This window comes from Leptodactylus fuscus, unplaced genomic scaffold (assembly GCF_031893055.1).
Source record: "Leptodactylus fuscus isolate aLepFus1 unplaced genomic scaffold, aLepFus1.hap2 HAP2_SCAFFOLD_194, whole genome shotgun sequence".
Classification (NCBI taxonomy): Eukaryota; Metazoa; Chordata; class Amphibia; order Anura; family Leptodactylidae; genus Leptodactylus; species Leptodactylus fuscus.
The window spans coordinates 53,757-67,211 of record NW_027440217.1 but is presented as its reverse complement, the minus strand read 5'-3'; the positions used below and the strand labels follow the sequence as shown (position 1 = coordinate 67,211).

The window sequence follows — 13,455 nt, the reverse complement described above, 5'->3', positions numbered from 1 at the left end:
CTATATACTGCTACCCATAGTATACAGCTATATATATACTGCTACCCATAGTATACAGCTATATACTGCTACCCATAGTATACAGCTATATATATACTGCTACCCATAGTATACAGCTATATACTGCTACCCATAGTATACAGCTATATATATATACTGCTACCCATAGTATACAGCTATATACTGCTACCCATAGTATACAGCTATATATATACTGCTACCCATAGTATACAGCTATATATATACTGCTACCCATAGTATACAGCTATATACTGCTACCCATAGTATACAGCTATATATATACTGCTACCCATAGTATACAGGTATATATATACTGCTACCCATAGTATACAGCTATATATATACAACTACCCATAGTATACAGCTATATATATACTGCTACCCATAGTATACAGCTATATATATACTGCTACCCATAGTATACAGCTATATATATACTGCTACCCATAGTATACAGCTATATATATACTGCTACCCATAGTATACAGCTATATATATACTGCTACCCATAGTATACAGCTATATATATACTGCTACCCATAGTATACAGCTATATAATATATAGTACTGTATAGTATAATATATAGCACTATAGTATAATATATAGCACTGTATAGTATAACACACAGTAGTATAATATATATATGTATACTAGCCTCTGCCCGTGACCTCGTCTGCGGGTTGTTGGTGTCGATGATCCGCCTATATTCAGCAAATTGCTGCTATCGATGGCTTCCCTGCTCTGGCGTTTCAGCAGCTCTTAAGCTGTCCTGCTGCTGAACTTGTTCTTCACACTGTGCCTGTGATTGTTCCTGCATCTCAGCAGCTCGCTGGGACGCCATATAATGAGCGTGTTGTTGGCGCCGATGATCCTCGTCAGCTCCGCTTGAGGAGAACTCTGTGACTTCTGGCTCCTTCATAGCTCTCATTGTCTTAGAATTTTGCGACAAATTAGATTTTCTTTTTCCCGCCATGTTTAATATCAGCAAACTGTCAATGTGGAGTAAAGGTGTTTTCCCCTCCAGTGTGTCAGCACTGCCTGGAGCAGATCAGATAATATGCAGATGCTTGTACACAATGGACTGAGGGATAGCTGAGTGTTACATAGAGAGATAACAGACCGGGGACCTGAGATAAGCGGCTGCAGGAGCAGTGTAATATAGTATGTGACCATAAATCCAGAACAGTAGTGAAGCCATGTCATGTACCGGGATACAAAGTAGCCGATGTTACTCCAGGTTACAGAGTATCTATGGGACATGTACTATAGTATGTGCCCATAAATCCAGAACAGTAGTGACGCCATGTCATGTACCGGGATACAAAGTAGCCGATGTTACTCCAGGTTACAGAGTATCTATGGGACACGTAATATAGTATGTGACCATAAATCCAGAACAGTAGTGAAGCCATGTCATGTACCGGGATACAAAGTAGTCGATGTGTTACTCCAGGTTACAGAGTATCTATGGGACACGTAATATAGTATGTGACCATAAATCCAGAACAGTAGTGAAGCCATGTCATGTACCGGGATACAAAGTAGCCGATGTTACTCCAGGTTACAGAGTATCTATGGGACACGTAATATAGTATGTGACCATAAATCCAGAACAGTAGTGAAGCCATGTCATGTACCGGGATACAAAGTAGTCGATGTGTTACTCCAGGTTACAGAGTATCTATGGGACACGTAATATAGTATGTGACCATAAATCCAGAACAGTAGTGAAGCCATGTCATGTACCGGGATACAAAGTAGCCGATGTTACTCCAGGTTACAGAGTATCTATGGGACAAGTGTCTTGATTATCTATATGTTGGGACTGTGGTGGGTGTTCTACATCGTTTGTTTCGCACTATACTGGGATCTGCGTAGTTCCCCCTTTGTTTTTATTGATGATTAAAAGTTCTATTTTATTCCTCCTCCTGTGAACCTTCTGAATTTGAGTAATCGCCCAGCAGTAAGTTTGTTCACATCCAGACTTGCACTCAAAATTAAGTTGTTACATCATGTCATATACTTCAGTGACCTCCAGAGCTGCACTCACAGTTCTGCTACTACATTGCATCTTCTACTCCAGTTACATTTGCTGTTAGACCTTTGGGGTGCAGTAATACACAGCACTGGCTCTTGGGTGAGGACATGAAGCTTTAGGGTGGACACCGGCCCTTTATCTCTAGCAGTGTGCCTGGTGCTACCTGTTCTCAGGTGTCTCAACCCCAGCTATAGGGGGCGCAGCGGTGCACCTACACCTGGGCTCCCGTATTTTACGGGGTCCTAAAGCCCTTCAGCCAATAAGTAGACAGCACTATTCTGAATGGCACTTGGTAGGTAGGGCCTGGAAGGTTCTGTATACTGTATATATAGCAGTAGTTTGTAGTCCTCCTGTCCTCCAGGTGTTGCTTCAGTCGCCTCCCTTGTACCCTTGTTCTGTCAGGCTGCAATGTTGGGCCCTTTACAGTCCGTGTGGCCCTGTGATCCACCTCACCCTCTTATGTTTAATCCGTGTCCGGCGTCTCCAGGGTCCTTATTCTAATAAGACTGAAGCAGGATCCTGCCAGAGACCAGGGCTGATGTCTGATGACCAGCTGTGTCCTGATGTTTGTTGCCCCCCAGCCTGGTCCTGATGTTTGTCGCCCCCCAGCCTGGTCCTGATGTTTGTCGCCCCCCAGCCTGGTCCTGATGTTTGTTGCCCCCCAGCCTGGTCCTGATGTTTGTCGCCCCCCAGCCTGGTCCTGATGTTTGTTGCCCCCCAGCCTGGTCCTGATGTTTGTTGCCCCCCAGCCTGGTCCTGATGTTTGTTGCCCCCCAGCCTGGTCCTGATGTTTGTTGCCCCCCAGCCTGGTCCTGATGTTTGTTGCCCCCCAGCCTGGTCCTGATGTTTGTTGCCCCTCAGCCTGGTCCTGATGTTTGTCGCCCCCCAGCCTGGTCCTGATGTTTGTTGCCCCCCAGCCTGGTCCTGATGTTTGTCGCCCCCCAGCCTGGTCCTGATGTTTGTTGCCCCCCAGCCTGGTCCTGATGTTTGCTGCCCCTCAGCCTGGTCCTGATGTTTGTTGCCCCCCAGCCTGGTCCTGATGTTTGTTGCCCCCCCCTGGTGTGTTGCTTTGTTTGCACTCCGCTGCTGATGTGTCTGGGTTTCCTCCTTACATTGGCGGCCCTTTGTCTGCAGGATGTTTTTGTGCCCGCTCTGCCAGGCACCCGCACTCCCAGCACTCAGGACATGGCATTGTCTTTGTCTTCTCCTATCACAGCTGTAGCCTTGTTACTTCTAACTGTTCTTCTATCTGCACAATCTATTACAGGCTACAACTCTGTTCATCCTGAGCCCGTGATCCATGAATAGAATGCCGCCTAGAGGGGCCGCCTGTGATCTGTAGGAGTGGCCGCCTGTGATCTGTAGGAGGGGCCGCCTGTGATCTGTAGGAGGGGCCGCCTGTGATCTGTAGGAGGGGCCGCCTGTGACCTGTAGGAGGGGCCACCTGTGATCTGTAGGAGGGGCCGCCTGTGATCTGTAGGAGGGGCCGCCTAGAGGGGCCGCCTGTGATCTGTAGGAGGGGCCGCCTGTGATCTGTAGGAGGGGCCGCCTGTGATCTGTAGGAGGGGCCGCCTAGAGGGGCCGCCTGTGATCTGTAGGAGGGGCCGCCTGTGACCTGTAGGAGGGGCCGCCTGCGATCTGTAGGAGGGGCCGCCTGTGATCTGTAGGAGGGGCCGCCTGTGATCTGTAGGAGGGGCCGCCTGTGATCTGTAGGAGGGGCCGCCTAGAGGGGCCGCCTGTGATCTGTAGGAGGGGCCGCCTAGAGGGGCCGCCTGTGATCTGTAGGAGGGGCCGCCTGTGATCTGTAGGAGGGGCCGCCTGTGATCTGTAGGAGGGGCCGCCTAGAGGGGCCGCCTGTGATCTGTAGGAGGGGCCGCCTGTGACCTGTAGGAGGGGCCGCCTGCGATCTGTAGGAGGGGCCGCCTGTGATCTGTAGGAGGGGCCGCCTGTGATCTGTAGGAGGGGCCGCCTGTGATCTGTAGGAGGGGCCGCCTGTGATCTGTAGGAGGGGCCGCCTAGAGGGGCCGCCTGTGATCTGTAGGAGGGGCCGCCTGTGATCTGTAGGAGGGGCTGCCTGTGATCTGTAGGAGGGGCCGCCTGTGACTTGTAGGAGGGGCCGCCTGTGATCTGTAGGAGGGGCCGCCTGTGACTTGTAGGAGGGGCCGCCTGTGATCTGTAGGAGGGGCCGCCTGTGATCTGTAGGAGGGGCCGCCTGTGATCTGTAGGAGGGGCCGCCTGTGACTTGTAGGAGGGGTCGCCTGTGATCTGTAGGAGGGGCCGCCTGCGATCTGTAGGAGGGGCCGCCTGTGATCTGTAGGAGGGGCCGCCTGCGATCTGTAGGAGGGGCCGCCTGCGATCTGTAGGAGGGGCCGCCTGTGATCTGTAGGAGGGGCCGCCTGTGATCTGTAGGAGGGGCCGCCTGTGATCTGTAGGAGGGGCCGCCTGTGATCTGTAGGAGGGGCCGCCTGTGATCTGTAGGAGGGGCCGCCTGTGACTTGTAGGAGGGGCCGCCTGTGATCTGTAGGAGGGGCCGCCTGTGACTTGTAGGAGGGGCCGCCTGTGACTTGTAGGAGGGGCCGCCTGTGACTTGTAGGAGGGGCCGCCTGTGACTTGTAGGAGGGGCCGCCTGAGATCTGTAGGAGGGGCCGCCTGAGATCTGTAGGAGGGGCCGCCTGCGATCTGTAGGAGGGGCCGCCTGTGATCTGTAGTAGGGGCCGCCTGTGACTTGTAGGAGGGGCCGCCTGTGACTTGTAGGAGGGGCCGCCTGTGATCTGTAGGAGGGGCCGCCTGTGATCTGTAGGAGGGGCCGCCTGTGATCTGTAGGAGGGGCCGCCTGTGACTTGTAGGAGGGGCCGCCTGTGACTTGTAGGAGGGGCCGCCTGTGACTTGTAGGAGGGGCCGCCTGTGACTTGTAGGAGGGGCCGCCTGTGACTTGTAGGAGGGGCCGCCTGTGATCTGTAGGAGGGGCCGCCTGCGATCTGTAGTAGGGGCCGCCTGTGATCTGTGTCTGTGACTTGTAGGAGGGGCCGCCTGTGATCTGTAGGAGAGGCCGCCTGTGAACTGTAGGAGGGGCCGCCTGTGACGTGTAGGAGGGGCCGCCTGTGACGTGTAGGAGGGGCCGCCTGTGACGTGTAGGAGGGGCCGCCTGTGACGTGTAGGAGGGGCCGCCTGTGATCTGTAGGAGGGGCCGCCTGTGATCTGTAGGAGGGGCCGCCTGTGATCTGTAGGAGGGGCCGCCTGTGACTTGTAGGAGGGGCCGCCTGTGATCTGTAGGAGGGGCCGCCTGTGATCTGTAGGAGGGGCCGCCTGTGATCTGTAGGAGGGGCTCCCTGTGATCTGTAGGAGGGGCCGCCTGTGATCTGTAGGAGGGGCCGCCTGTGACTTGTAGGAGGGGCCGCCTGTGATCTGTAGGAGGGGCCGCCTGTGATCTGTAGGAGGGGCCGCCTGTGATCTGTAGGAGGGGCCGCCTGTGACGTGTAGGAGGGGCCGCCTGTGACTTGTAGGAGGGGCCACCTGTGATCTGTAGGAGGGGCCGCCTGTGATCTGTAGGAGGGGCCGCCTGTGATCTGTAGGAGGGGCCGCCTGTGACTTGTAGGAGGGGCCGCCTGTGACTTGTAGGAGGGGCCGCCTGTGACTTGTAGGAGGGGCCGCCTGTGATCTGTAGGAGGGGCCGCCTGTGACGTGTAGGAGGGGCCGCCTGTGACGTGTAGGAGGGGCCGCCTGTGATCTGTAGGAGGGGCCGCCTGTGACTTGTAGGAGGGGTCGCCTGTGATCTGTAGGAGGGGCCGCCTGTGATCTGTAGGAGGGGCCGCCTGTGATCTGTAGGAGTGGCCGCCTGTGATCTGTAGGAGGGGCCGCCTGTGATCTGTAGGAGGGGCCACCTGTGACTTGTAGGAGGGGCCGCCTGTGATCTGTAGGAGGGGCCGCCTGTGATCTGTAGGAGTGGCCGCCTGTGATCTGTAGGAGGGGCCGCCTGTGACTTGTAGGAGGGGCCGCCTGTGATCTGTAGGAGGGGCCGCCTGTGATCTGTAGGAGGGGCCGTCTGTGATCTGTAGGAGGGGCCGCCTGTGACTTGTAGGAGGGGCCGCCTGTGATCTGTAGGAGGGGCCGCCTGTGATCTGTAGTAGGGGCCGCCTGTGATCTGTAGGAGGGGCCCCCTGTGATCTGTAGGAGGGGCTCCCTGTGATCTGTAGGAGGGGCCGCCTGTGATCTGTAGGAAGGGCCGCCTGTGACTTGTAGGAGGGGCCGCCTGTGATCTGTAGGAGGGGCCGCCTGTGATCTGTAGGAGGGGCCGTCTGTGACTTGTAGGAGGGGCCGCCTGTGATCTGTAGGAGAGGCCGCCTGTGAACTGTAGGAGGGGCCGCCTGTGACGTGTAGGAGGGGCCGCCTGTGACGTGTAGGAGGGGCCGCCTGTGACGTGTAGGAGGGGCCGCCTGTGACGTGTAGGAGGGGCCGCCTGTGATCTGTAGGAGGGGCCGCCTGTGATCTGTAGGAGGGGCCGCCTGTGATCTGTAGGAGGGGCCGCCTGTGACTTGTAGGAGGGGCCGCCTGTGATCTGTAGGAGGGGCCGCCTGTGATCTGTAGGAGGGGCCGCCTGTGATCTGTAGGAGGGGCCGCCTGTGATCTGTAGGAGGGGCTCCCTGTGATCTGTAGGAGGGGCCGCCTGTGATCTGTAGGAGGGGCCGCCTGTGACTTGTAGGAGGGGCCGCCTGTGATCTGTAGGAGGGGCCGCCTGTGATCTGTAGGAGGGGCCGCCTGTGACGTGTAGGAGGGGCCGCCTGTGACTTGTAGGAGGGGCCACCTGTGATCTGTAGGAGGGGCCGCCTGTGATCTGTAGGAGGGGCCGCCTGTGATCTGTAGGAGGGGCCGCCTGTGACTTGTAGGAGGGGCCGCCTGTGACTTGTAGGAGGGGCCGCCTGTGATCTGTAGGAGGGGCCGCCTGTGACGTGTAGGAGGGGCCGCCTGTGACGTGTAGGAGGGGCCGCCTGTGATCTGTAGGAGGGGCCGCCTGTGACTTGTAGGAGGGGTCGCCTGTGATCTGTAGGAGGGGCCGCCTGTGATCTGTAGGAGGGGCCGCCTGTGATCTGTAGGAGTGGCCGCCTGTGATCTGTAGGAGGGGCCGCCTGTGACTTGTAGGAGGGGCCGCCTGTGACTTATAGGAGGGGCCGCCTGTGATCTGTAGGAGGGGCCGCCTGTGATCTGTAGGAGGGGCCGCCTGTGACTTGTAGGAGGGGCCGCCTGTGACTTGTAGGAGGGGCCGCCTGTGACCTGTAGGAGGGGCCGCCTGTGATCTGTAGGAGGGGCCGCCTGTGACTTGTAGGAGGGGCCGCCTGTGACTTGTAGGAGGGGCCGCCTGTGACGTGTAGGAGGGGCCGCCTGTGACGTGTAGGAGGGGCCGCCTGTGACGTGTAGGAGGGGCCGCCTGTGACGTGTAGGAGGGGCCGCCTGTGATCTGTAGGAGGGGCCGCCTGTGACCTGTAGGAGGGGCCGCCTGTGACTTGTAGGAGGGGCCGCCTGTGATCTGTAGGAGGGGCCGCCTGTGATCTGTAGGAGGGGCCGCCTGTGACTTGTAGGAGGGGCCGCCTGTGATCTGTAGGAGGGGCCGCCTGTGACTTGTAGGAGGGGCCGCCTGTGATCTGTAGGAGGAGCCGCCTGTGATCTGTAGGAGGGGCCGCCTGTGATCTGTAGGAGGGGCCGCCTGTGATGTGTAGGAGGGGCCGCCTGTGATCTGTAGGAGGGGCCGCCTGTGACGTGTAGGAGGGGCCGCCTGTGACTTGTAGGAGGGGCCACCTGTGATCTGTAGGAGGGGCCGCCTGTGATCTGTAGGAGGGGCCGCCTGTGACTTGTAGGAGGGGCCGCCTGTGACTTGTAGGAGGGGCCGCCTGTGATCTGTAGGAGGAGACGCCTGTGATGTGTAGGAGGGGCCACCTGTGATGTGTAGGAGGGGCCACCTGTGATCTGTAGGAGGGGCCGCCTGTGATCTGTAGGAGGGGCCGCCTGTGATCTGTAGGAGGGGCCGCCTGTGATCTATGAGGTGTGGGATCTATAGGGCGGGTTGTGAACTATGGGGAAGGTTCAATAGGAGATCTGTGACCTATAAGGGGGCTGAGATCTTATATATGGGAAGGGGTGACCGTAGGGAGGTCTCGGATCTATTATAAGAGGTGCTATACACCAAGACTGATACATTGTAACAAAGCTTGCTGTTGGGGGCCCTTTGGCTCCCGCTGATACATTGTGACAGACTCTCAGCTGTGTATGTGGTCTGGTCAGTATAGACCATGTATGTGCAGATGGCGCTGAGCCCCCTGGAGGTATGGCAGCGCCCGCCTGCTCTGGTGTGTACAGGAGCGTGACACAGTCTTTATTTACCGGACGTTCCGGGATTTTGTTTCCTCGCAGTAAATCCTTTGTTTGTTTTTTCCAGCTCAGAGAATTGCGGGAGTGACACAGACGCTGCGACCTTCACAAGCGCGCGAACGGCGAGGAGCAGCACCGGGAACACGTCTCACACCATGGCGGCTGAAAAGTGTGGAGACGGCATGCTGGTAAGAGTTCCCGTTATACACATGGCGGTGACCTATACCGCAGCGCATTACACACAAATTGTCACTGCAGTGAGGTCGGACACGTGTGAGGCGCCACCATCTGGCGACACGTTCTCACCTCACACTGGACACAGTGACTGGGAGGGGGTGGGGAGAGTCACCTGCAGCCATAGGGCGATGCTGCTTACTGACGCTCTCCACCGACCTCCAATACTCATCTACAATAGAGAGAAACTTTTTGATTATTTTTGTAATTTAAACACTGAAACTTTCCCTGGCGATGATGTCACAGGATGTATATGGCGGGGCGTGCCTAGCCCCCATGCTTGTGTGACACAGGTCGCCCGGCCAGCAGAACCGGCTCTGAGATACCTGAGGAGGCGTCATATATATCCGGCTATCACCTACAGGGTCAGGGGTCAGAAATGGGAGCTTGTGGGCGGATCTGTATATTCTGTCACAGTGTAGCGGTATAGTGATATAGTGTAGCAGTGTAGTGATATAGAGTGGCGGTATAGTGATATAGTGTAGCGGTGTAGTGATATAGAGTGGCGGTATAGTGATATAGTGTAGCGGTATAGTGATATAGAGTGGCGGTATAGTGATATAGAGTGGCGGTATAGTGATATAGAGTGGCGGTATAGTGATATAGTGTAGCGGTATAGTGATATAGAGTGGCGGTATAGTGATATAGAGTGGCGGTATAGTGATATAGAGTGGCGGTATAGTGATATAGAGTGGCGGTATAGTGATATAGAGTGGCGGTATAGTGATATAGTGTAGCGGTGTAGTGATATAGTGTAGCGGTATAGTGATATAGAGTGGCGGTATAGTGATATAGTGTAGCGGTGTAGTGATATAGTGTAGCGGTATAGTGATATAGTGTAGCGGTATAGTGATATAGTGTAGCGGTGTAGTGATATAGTGTAGCGGTATAGTGATATAGTGTAGCGGTATAGTGATATAGAGTGGCGGTATAGTGATATAGAGTGGCGGTATAGTGATATAGTGTAGCGGTATAGTGATATAGAGTGGCGGTATAGTGATATAGAGTGGCAGTATAGTGATATAGAGTGGCGGTATAGTGATATAGAGTGGCGGTATAGTGATATAGAGTGGCGGTATAGTGATATAGTGTAGCGGTGTAGTGATATAGTGTAGCGGTATAGTGATATAGTGTAGCGGTGTAGTGATATAGTGTAGCGGTGTAGTGATATAGAGTGGCGGTGTAGTGATATAGAGTGGCGGTATAGTGATATAGTGTAGCGGTATAGTGATATAGTGTAGCGGTATAGTGATATAGAGTGGCGGTATAGTGATATAGAGTGGCGGTATAGTGATATAGTGTAGCGGTATAGTGATATAGAGTGGCGGTATAGTGATATAGAGTGGCAGTATAGTGATATAGAGTGGCGGTATAGTGATATAGAGTGGCGGTATAGTGATATAGAGTGGCGGTATAGTGATATAGTGTAGCGGTGTAGTGATATAGTGTAGCGGTATAGTGATATAGTGTAGCGGTGTAGTGATATAGTGTAGCGGTGTAGTGATATAGTGTAGCGGTGTAGTGATATAGAGTGGCGGTGTAGTGATATAGAGTGGCGGTATAGTGATATAGTGTAGCGGTATAGTGATATAGTGTAGCGGTGTAGTGATATAGTGTAGCGGTATAGTGATATAGTGTAGCGGTATAGTGATATAGAGTGGCGATATAGTGTAGCGGTGTAGTGATATAGTGTAGCAGTATAGTGTTATAGTGTAGCGGTGTAGTGATATAGAGTGGCGATATAGTGTAGCGGTGTAGTGATATAGTGTAGCGGTGTAGTGATATAGAGTAGCGGTATAGTGATATAGTGTAGCGGTGTAGTGATATAGAGTGGCGGTATAGTGATATAGTGTAGCGGTGTAGTGATATAGTGTAGCGGTATAGTGATATAGTGTAGCAGTATAGTGTTATAGTGTAGCGGTGTAGTGATATAGTGTAGCGGTATAGTGATATAGTGTAGCGGTGTAGTGATATAGAGTAGCGGTGTAGTGATATAGTGTAGCGGTGTAGTGATATAGTGTAGCGGTATAGTGATATAGTGTAGCGGTGTAGTGATATAGTGTAGCGGTATAGTGATATAGTGTAGCGGTATAGTGATATAGTGTAGCGGTGTAGTGATATAGTGTAGCGGTATAGTGATATAGTGTAGCGGTGTAGTGATATAGTGTAGCAGTATAGTGATATAGAGTGGCGGTATAGTGATATAGTGTAGCGGTATAGTGATATAGTGTAGCAGTATAGTGTTATAGTGTAGCGGTGTAGTGATATAGTGTAGCGGTGTAGTGATATAGAGTAGCGGTGTAGTGATATAGTGTAGCGGTGTAGTGATATAGTGTAGCGGTATAGTGATATAGTGTAGCAGTATAGTGTTATAGTGTAGCGGTGTAGTGATATAGAGTGGCGATATAGTGTAGCGGTATAGTGATATAGTGTAGCGGTATAGTGATATAGTGTAGCGGTGTAGTGATATAGTGTAGCGGTGTAGTGATATAGTGTAGCGGTGTAGTGATATAGTGTAGCGGTGTAGTGATATAGTGTAGCGGTGTAGTGATATAGTGTAGCGGTGTAGTGATATAGTGTAGCGGTATAGTGATATAGTGTAGCGGTGTAGTGATATAGTGTAGCGGTATAGTGATATAGTGTAGCGGTGTAGTGATATAGTGTAGCGGTGTAGTGATATAGTGTAGCGGTGTAGTGATATAGTGTAGCGGTATAGTGATATAGTGTAGCGGTGTAGTGATATAGAGTGGCGGTGTAGTGATATAGTGTAGCGGTGTAGTGATATAGAGTGGCGGTGTAGTGATATAGTGTAGCGGTGTAGTGATATAGTGTAGCAGTATAGTGATATAGAGTGGCGGTATAGTGATATAGTGTAGCGGTATAGTAATATAGTGTAGCGGTGTAGTGATATAGTGTAGCGGTATAGTGATATAGTGTAGCGATATAGTGTAGCAGTATAGTGATATAGAGTGGCGGTATAGTGATATAGTGTAGCGGTATAGTGATATAGTGTAGCGGTATAGTGATATAGTGTAGCGGTATAGTGATATAGTGTAGCGGTATAGTGATATAGAGTGGCGGTATAGTGATATAGAGTGGCAGTATAGTGATATAGAGTGGCGGTATAGTGATATAGAGTGGCGGTATAGTGATATAGAGTGGCGGTATAGTGATATAGTGTAGCGGTGTAGTGATATAGTGTAGCGGTATAGTGATATAGTGTAGCGGTATAGTGATATAGTGTAGCGGTGTAGTGATATAGAGTAGCGGTGTAGTGATATAGTGTAGCGGTGTAGTGATATAGTGTAGCGGTATAGTGATATAGTGTAGCGGTGTAGTGATATAGTGTAGCGGTATAGTGATATAGTGTAGCGGTATAGTGATATAGTGTAGCGGTGTAGTGATATAGTGTAGCGGTATAGTGATATAGTGTAGCGGTGTAGTGATATAGTGTAGCAGTATAGTGATATAGAGTGGCGGTATAGTGATATAGTGTAGCGGTATAGTGATATAGTGTAGCAGTATAGTGTTATAGTGTAGCGGTGTAGTGATATAGTGTAGCGGTGTAGTGATATAGAGTAGCGGTGTAGTGATATAGTGTAGCGGTGTAGTGATATAGTGTAGCGGTATAGTGATATAGTGTAGCAGTATAGTGTTATAGTGTAGCGGTGTAGTGATATAGAGTGGCGATATAGTGTAGCGGTATAGTGATATAGTGTAGCGGTATAGTGATATAGTGTAGCGGTGTAGTGATATAGTGTAGCGGTGTAGTGATATAGTGTAGCGGTGTAGTGATATAGTGTAGCGGTGTAGTGATATAGTGTAGCGGTGTAGTGATATAGTGTAGCGGTGTAGTGATATAGTGTAGCGGTATAGTGATATAGTGTAGCGGTATAGTGATATAGTGTAGCGGTGTAGTGATATAGTGTAGCAGTATAGTGATATAGAGTGGCGGTATAGTGATATAGTGTAGCGGTATAGTAATATAGTGTAGCGGTGTAGTGATATAGTGTAGCGGTATAGTGATATAGTGTAGCGGTGTAGTGATATAGTGTAGCAGTATAGTGATATAGAGTGGCGGTATAGTGATATAGAGTGGCGGTATAGTGATATAGTGTAGCGGTATAGTGATATAGTGTAGCGGTGTAGTGATATAGTGTAGCGGTATAGTGATATAGTGTAGCGGTGTAGTGATATAGTGTAGCGGTATAGTGATATAGAGTGGCGGTATAGTGATATAGTTTAGCGGTGTAGTGATATAGTGTAGCGGTATAGTGATATAGAGTGGCGGTATAGGGATATAGTGTAGCGGTGTAGTGATATAGAGTGGCGGTATAGTGATATAGTTTAGCGGTGTAGTGATATAGTGTAGCGGTATAGTGATATAGAGTGGCGGTATAGGGATATAGTGTAGCGGTGTAGTGATATAGAGTGGCGGTATAGTGATATAGTGTAGCGGTGTAGTGATATAGTGTAGCGGTATAGTGATATAGTGTAGCGGTATAGTGATATAGTGTAGCGGTGTAGTGATATAGTGTAGCGGTATAGTGATATAGAGTGGCGGTATAGTGATATAGTGTAGCGGTGTAGTGATATATAGAGTGGCGGTATAGTGATATAGTGTAGCGGTGTAGTGATATAGAGTGGCGGTATAGTGATATAGTGTAGCGGTGTAGTGATATAGTGTAGCGGTATAGTGATATAGTGTAGCGGTATAGTGATATAGTGTAGCGGTGTAGTGATATAGTGTAGCGGTGTAGTGATATAGTGTAGCGGTGTAGTGATATAGTGTAGCGGTATA

General features: G+C 51.6%; 1 long non-coding RNA gene across 1 annotated transcript in view; it reads left to right on the top strand.

Annotated features, from left to right (window-relative positions):
- Positions 1 to 13,455, top strand: part of LOC142187324 (uncharacterized) — a 51,724-nt gene that overhangs the window by 29,033 nt on the left and 9,236 nt on the right. Inside the window, exon 2 of the long non-coding RNA XR_012712551.1 lies at positions 8,488 to 8,608. This is a non-coding gene — a long non-coding RNA (uncharacterized LOC142187324). The remainder of the gene's footprint in view (positions 1 to 8,487; positions 8,609 to 13,455) is intronic.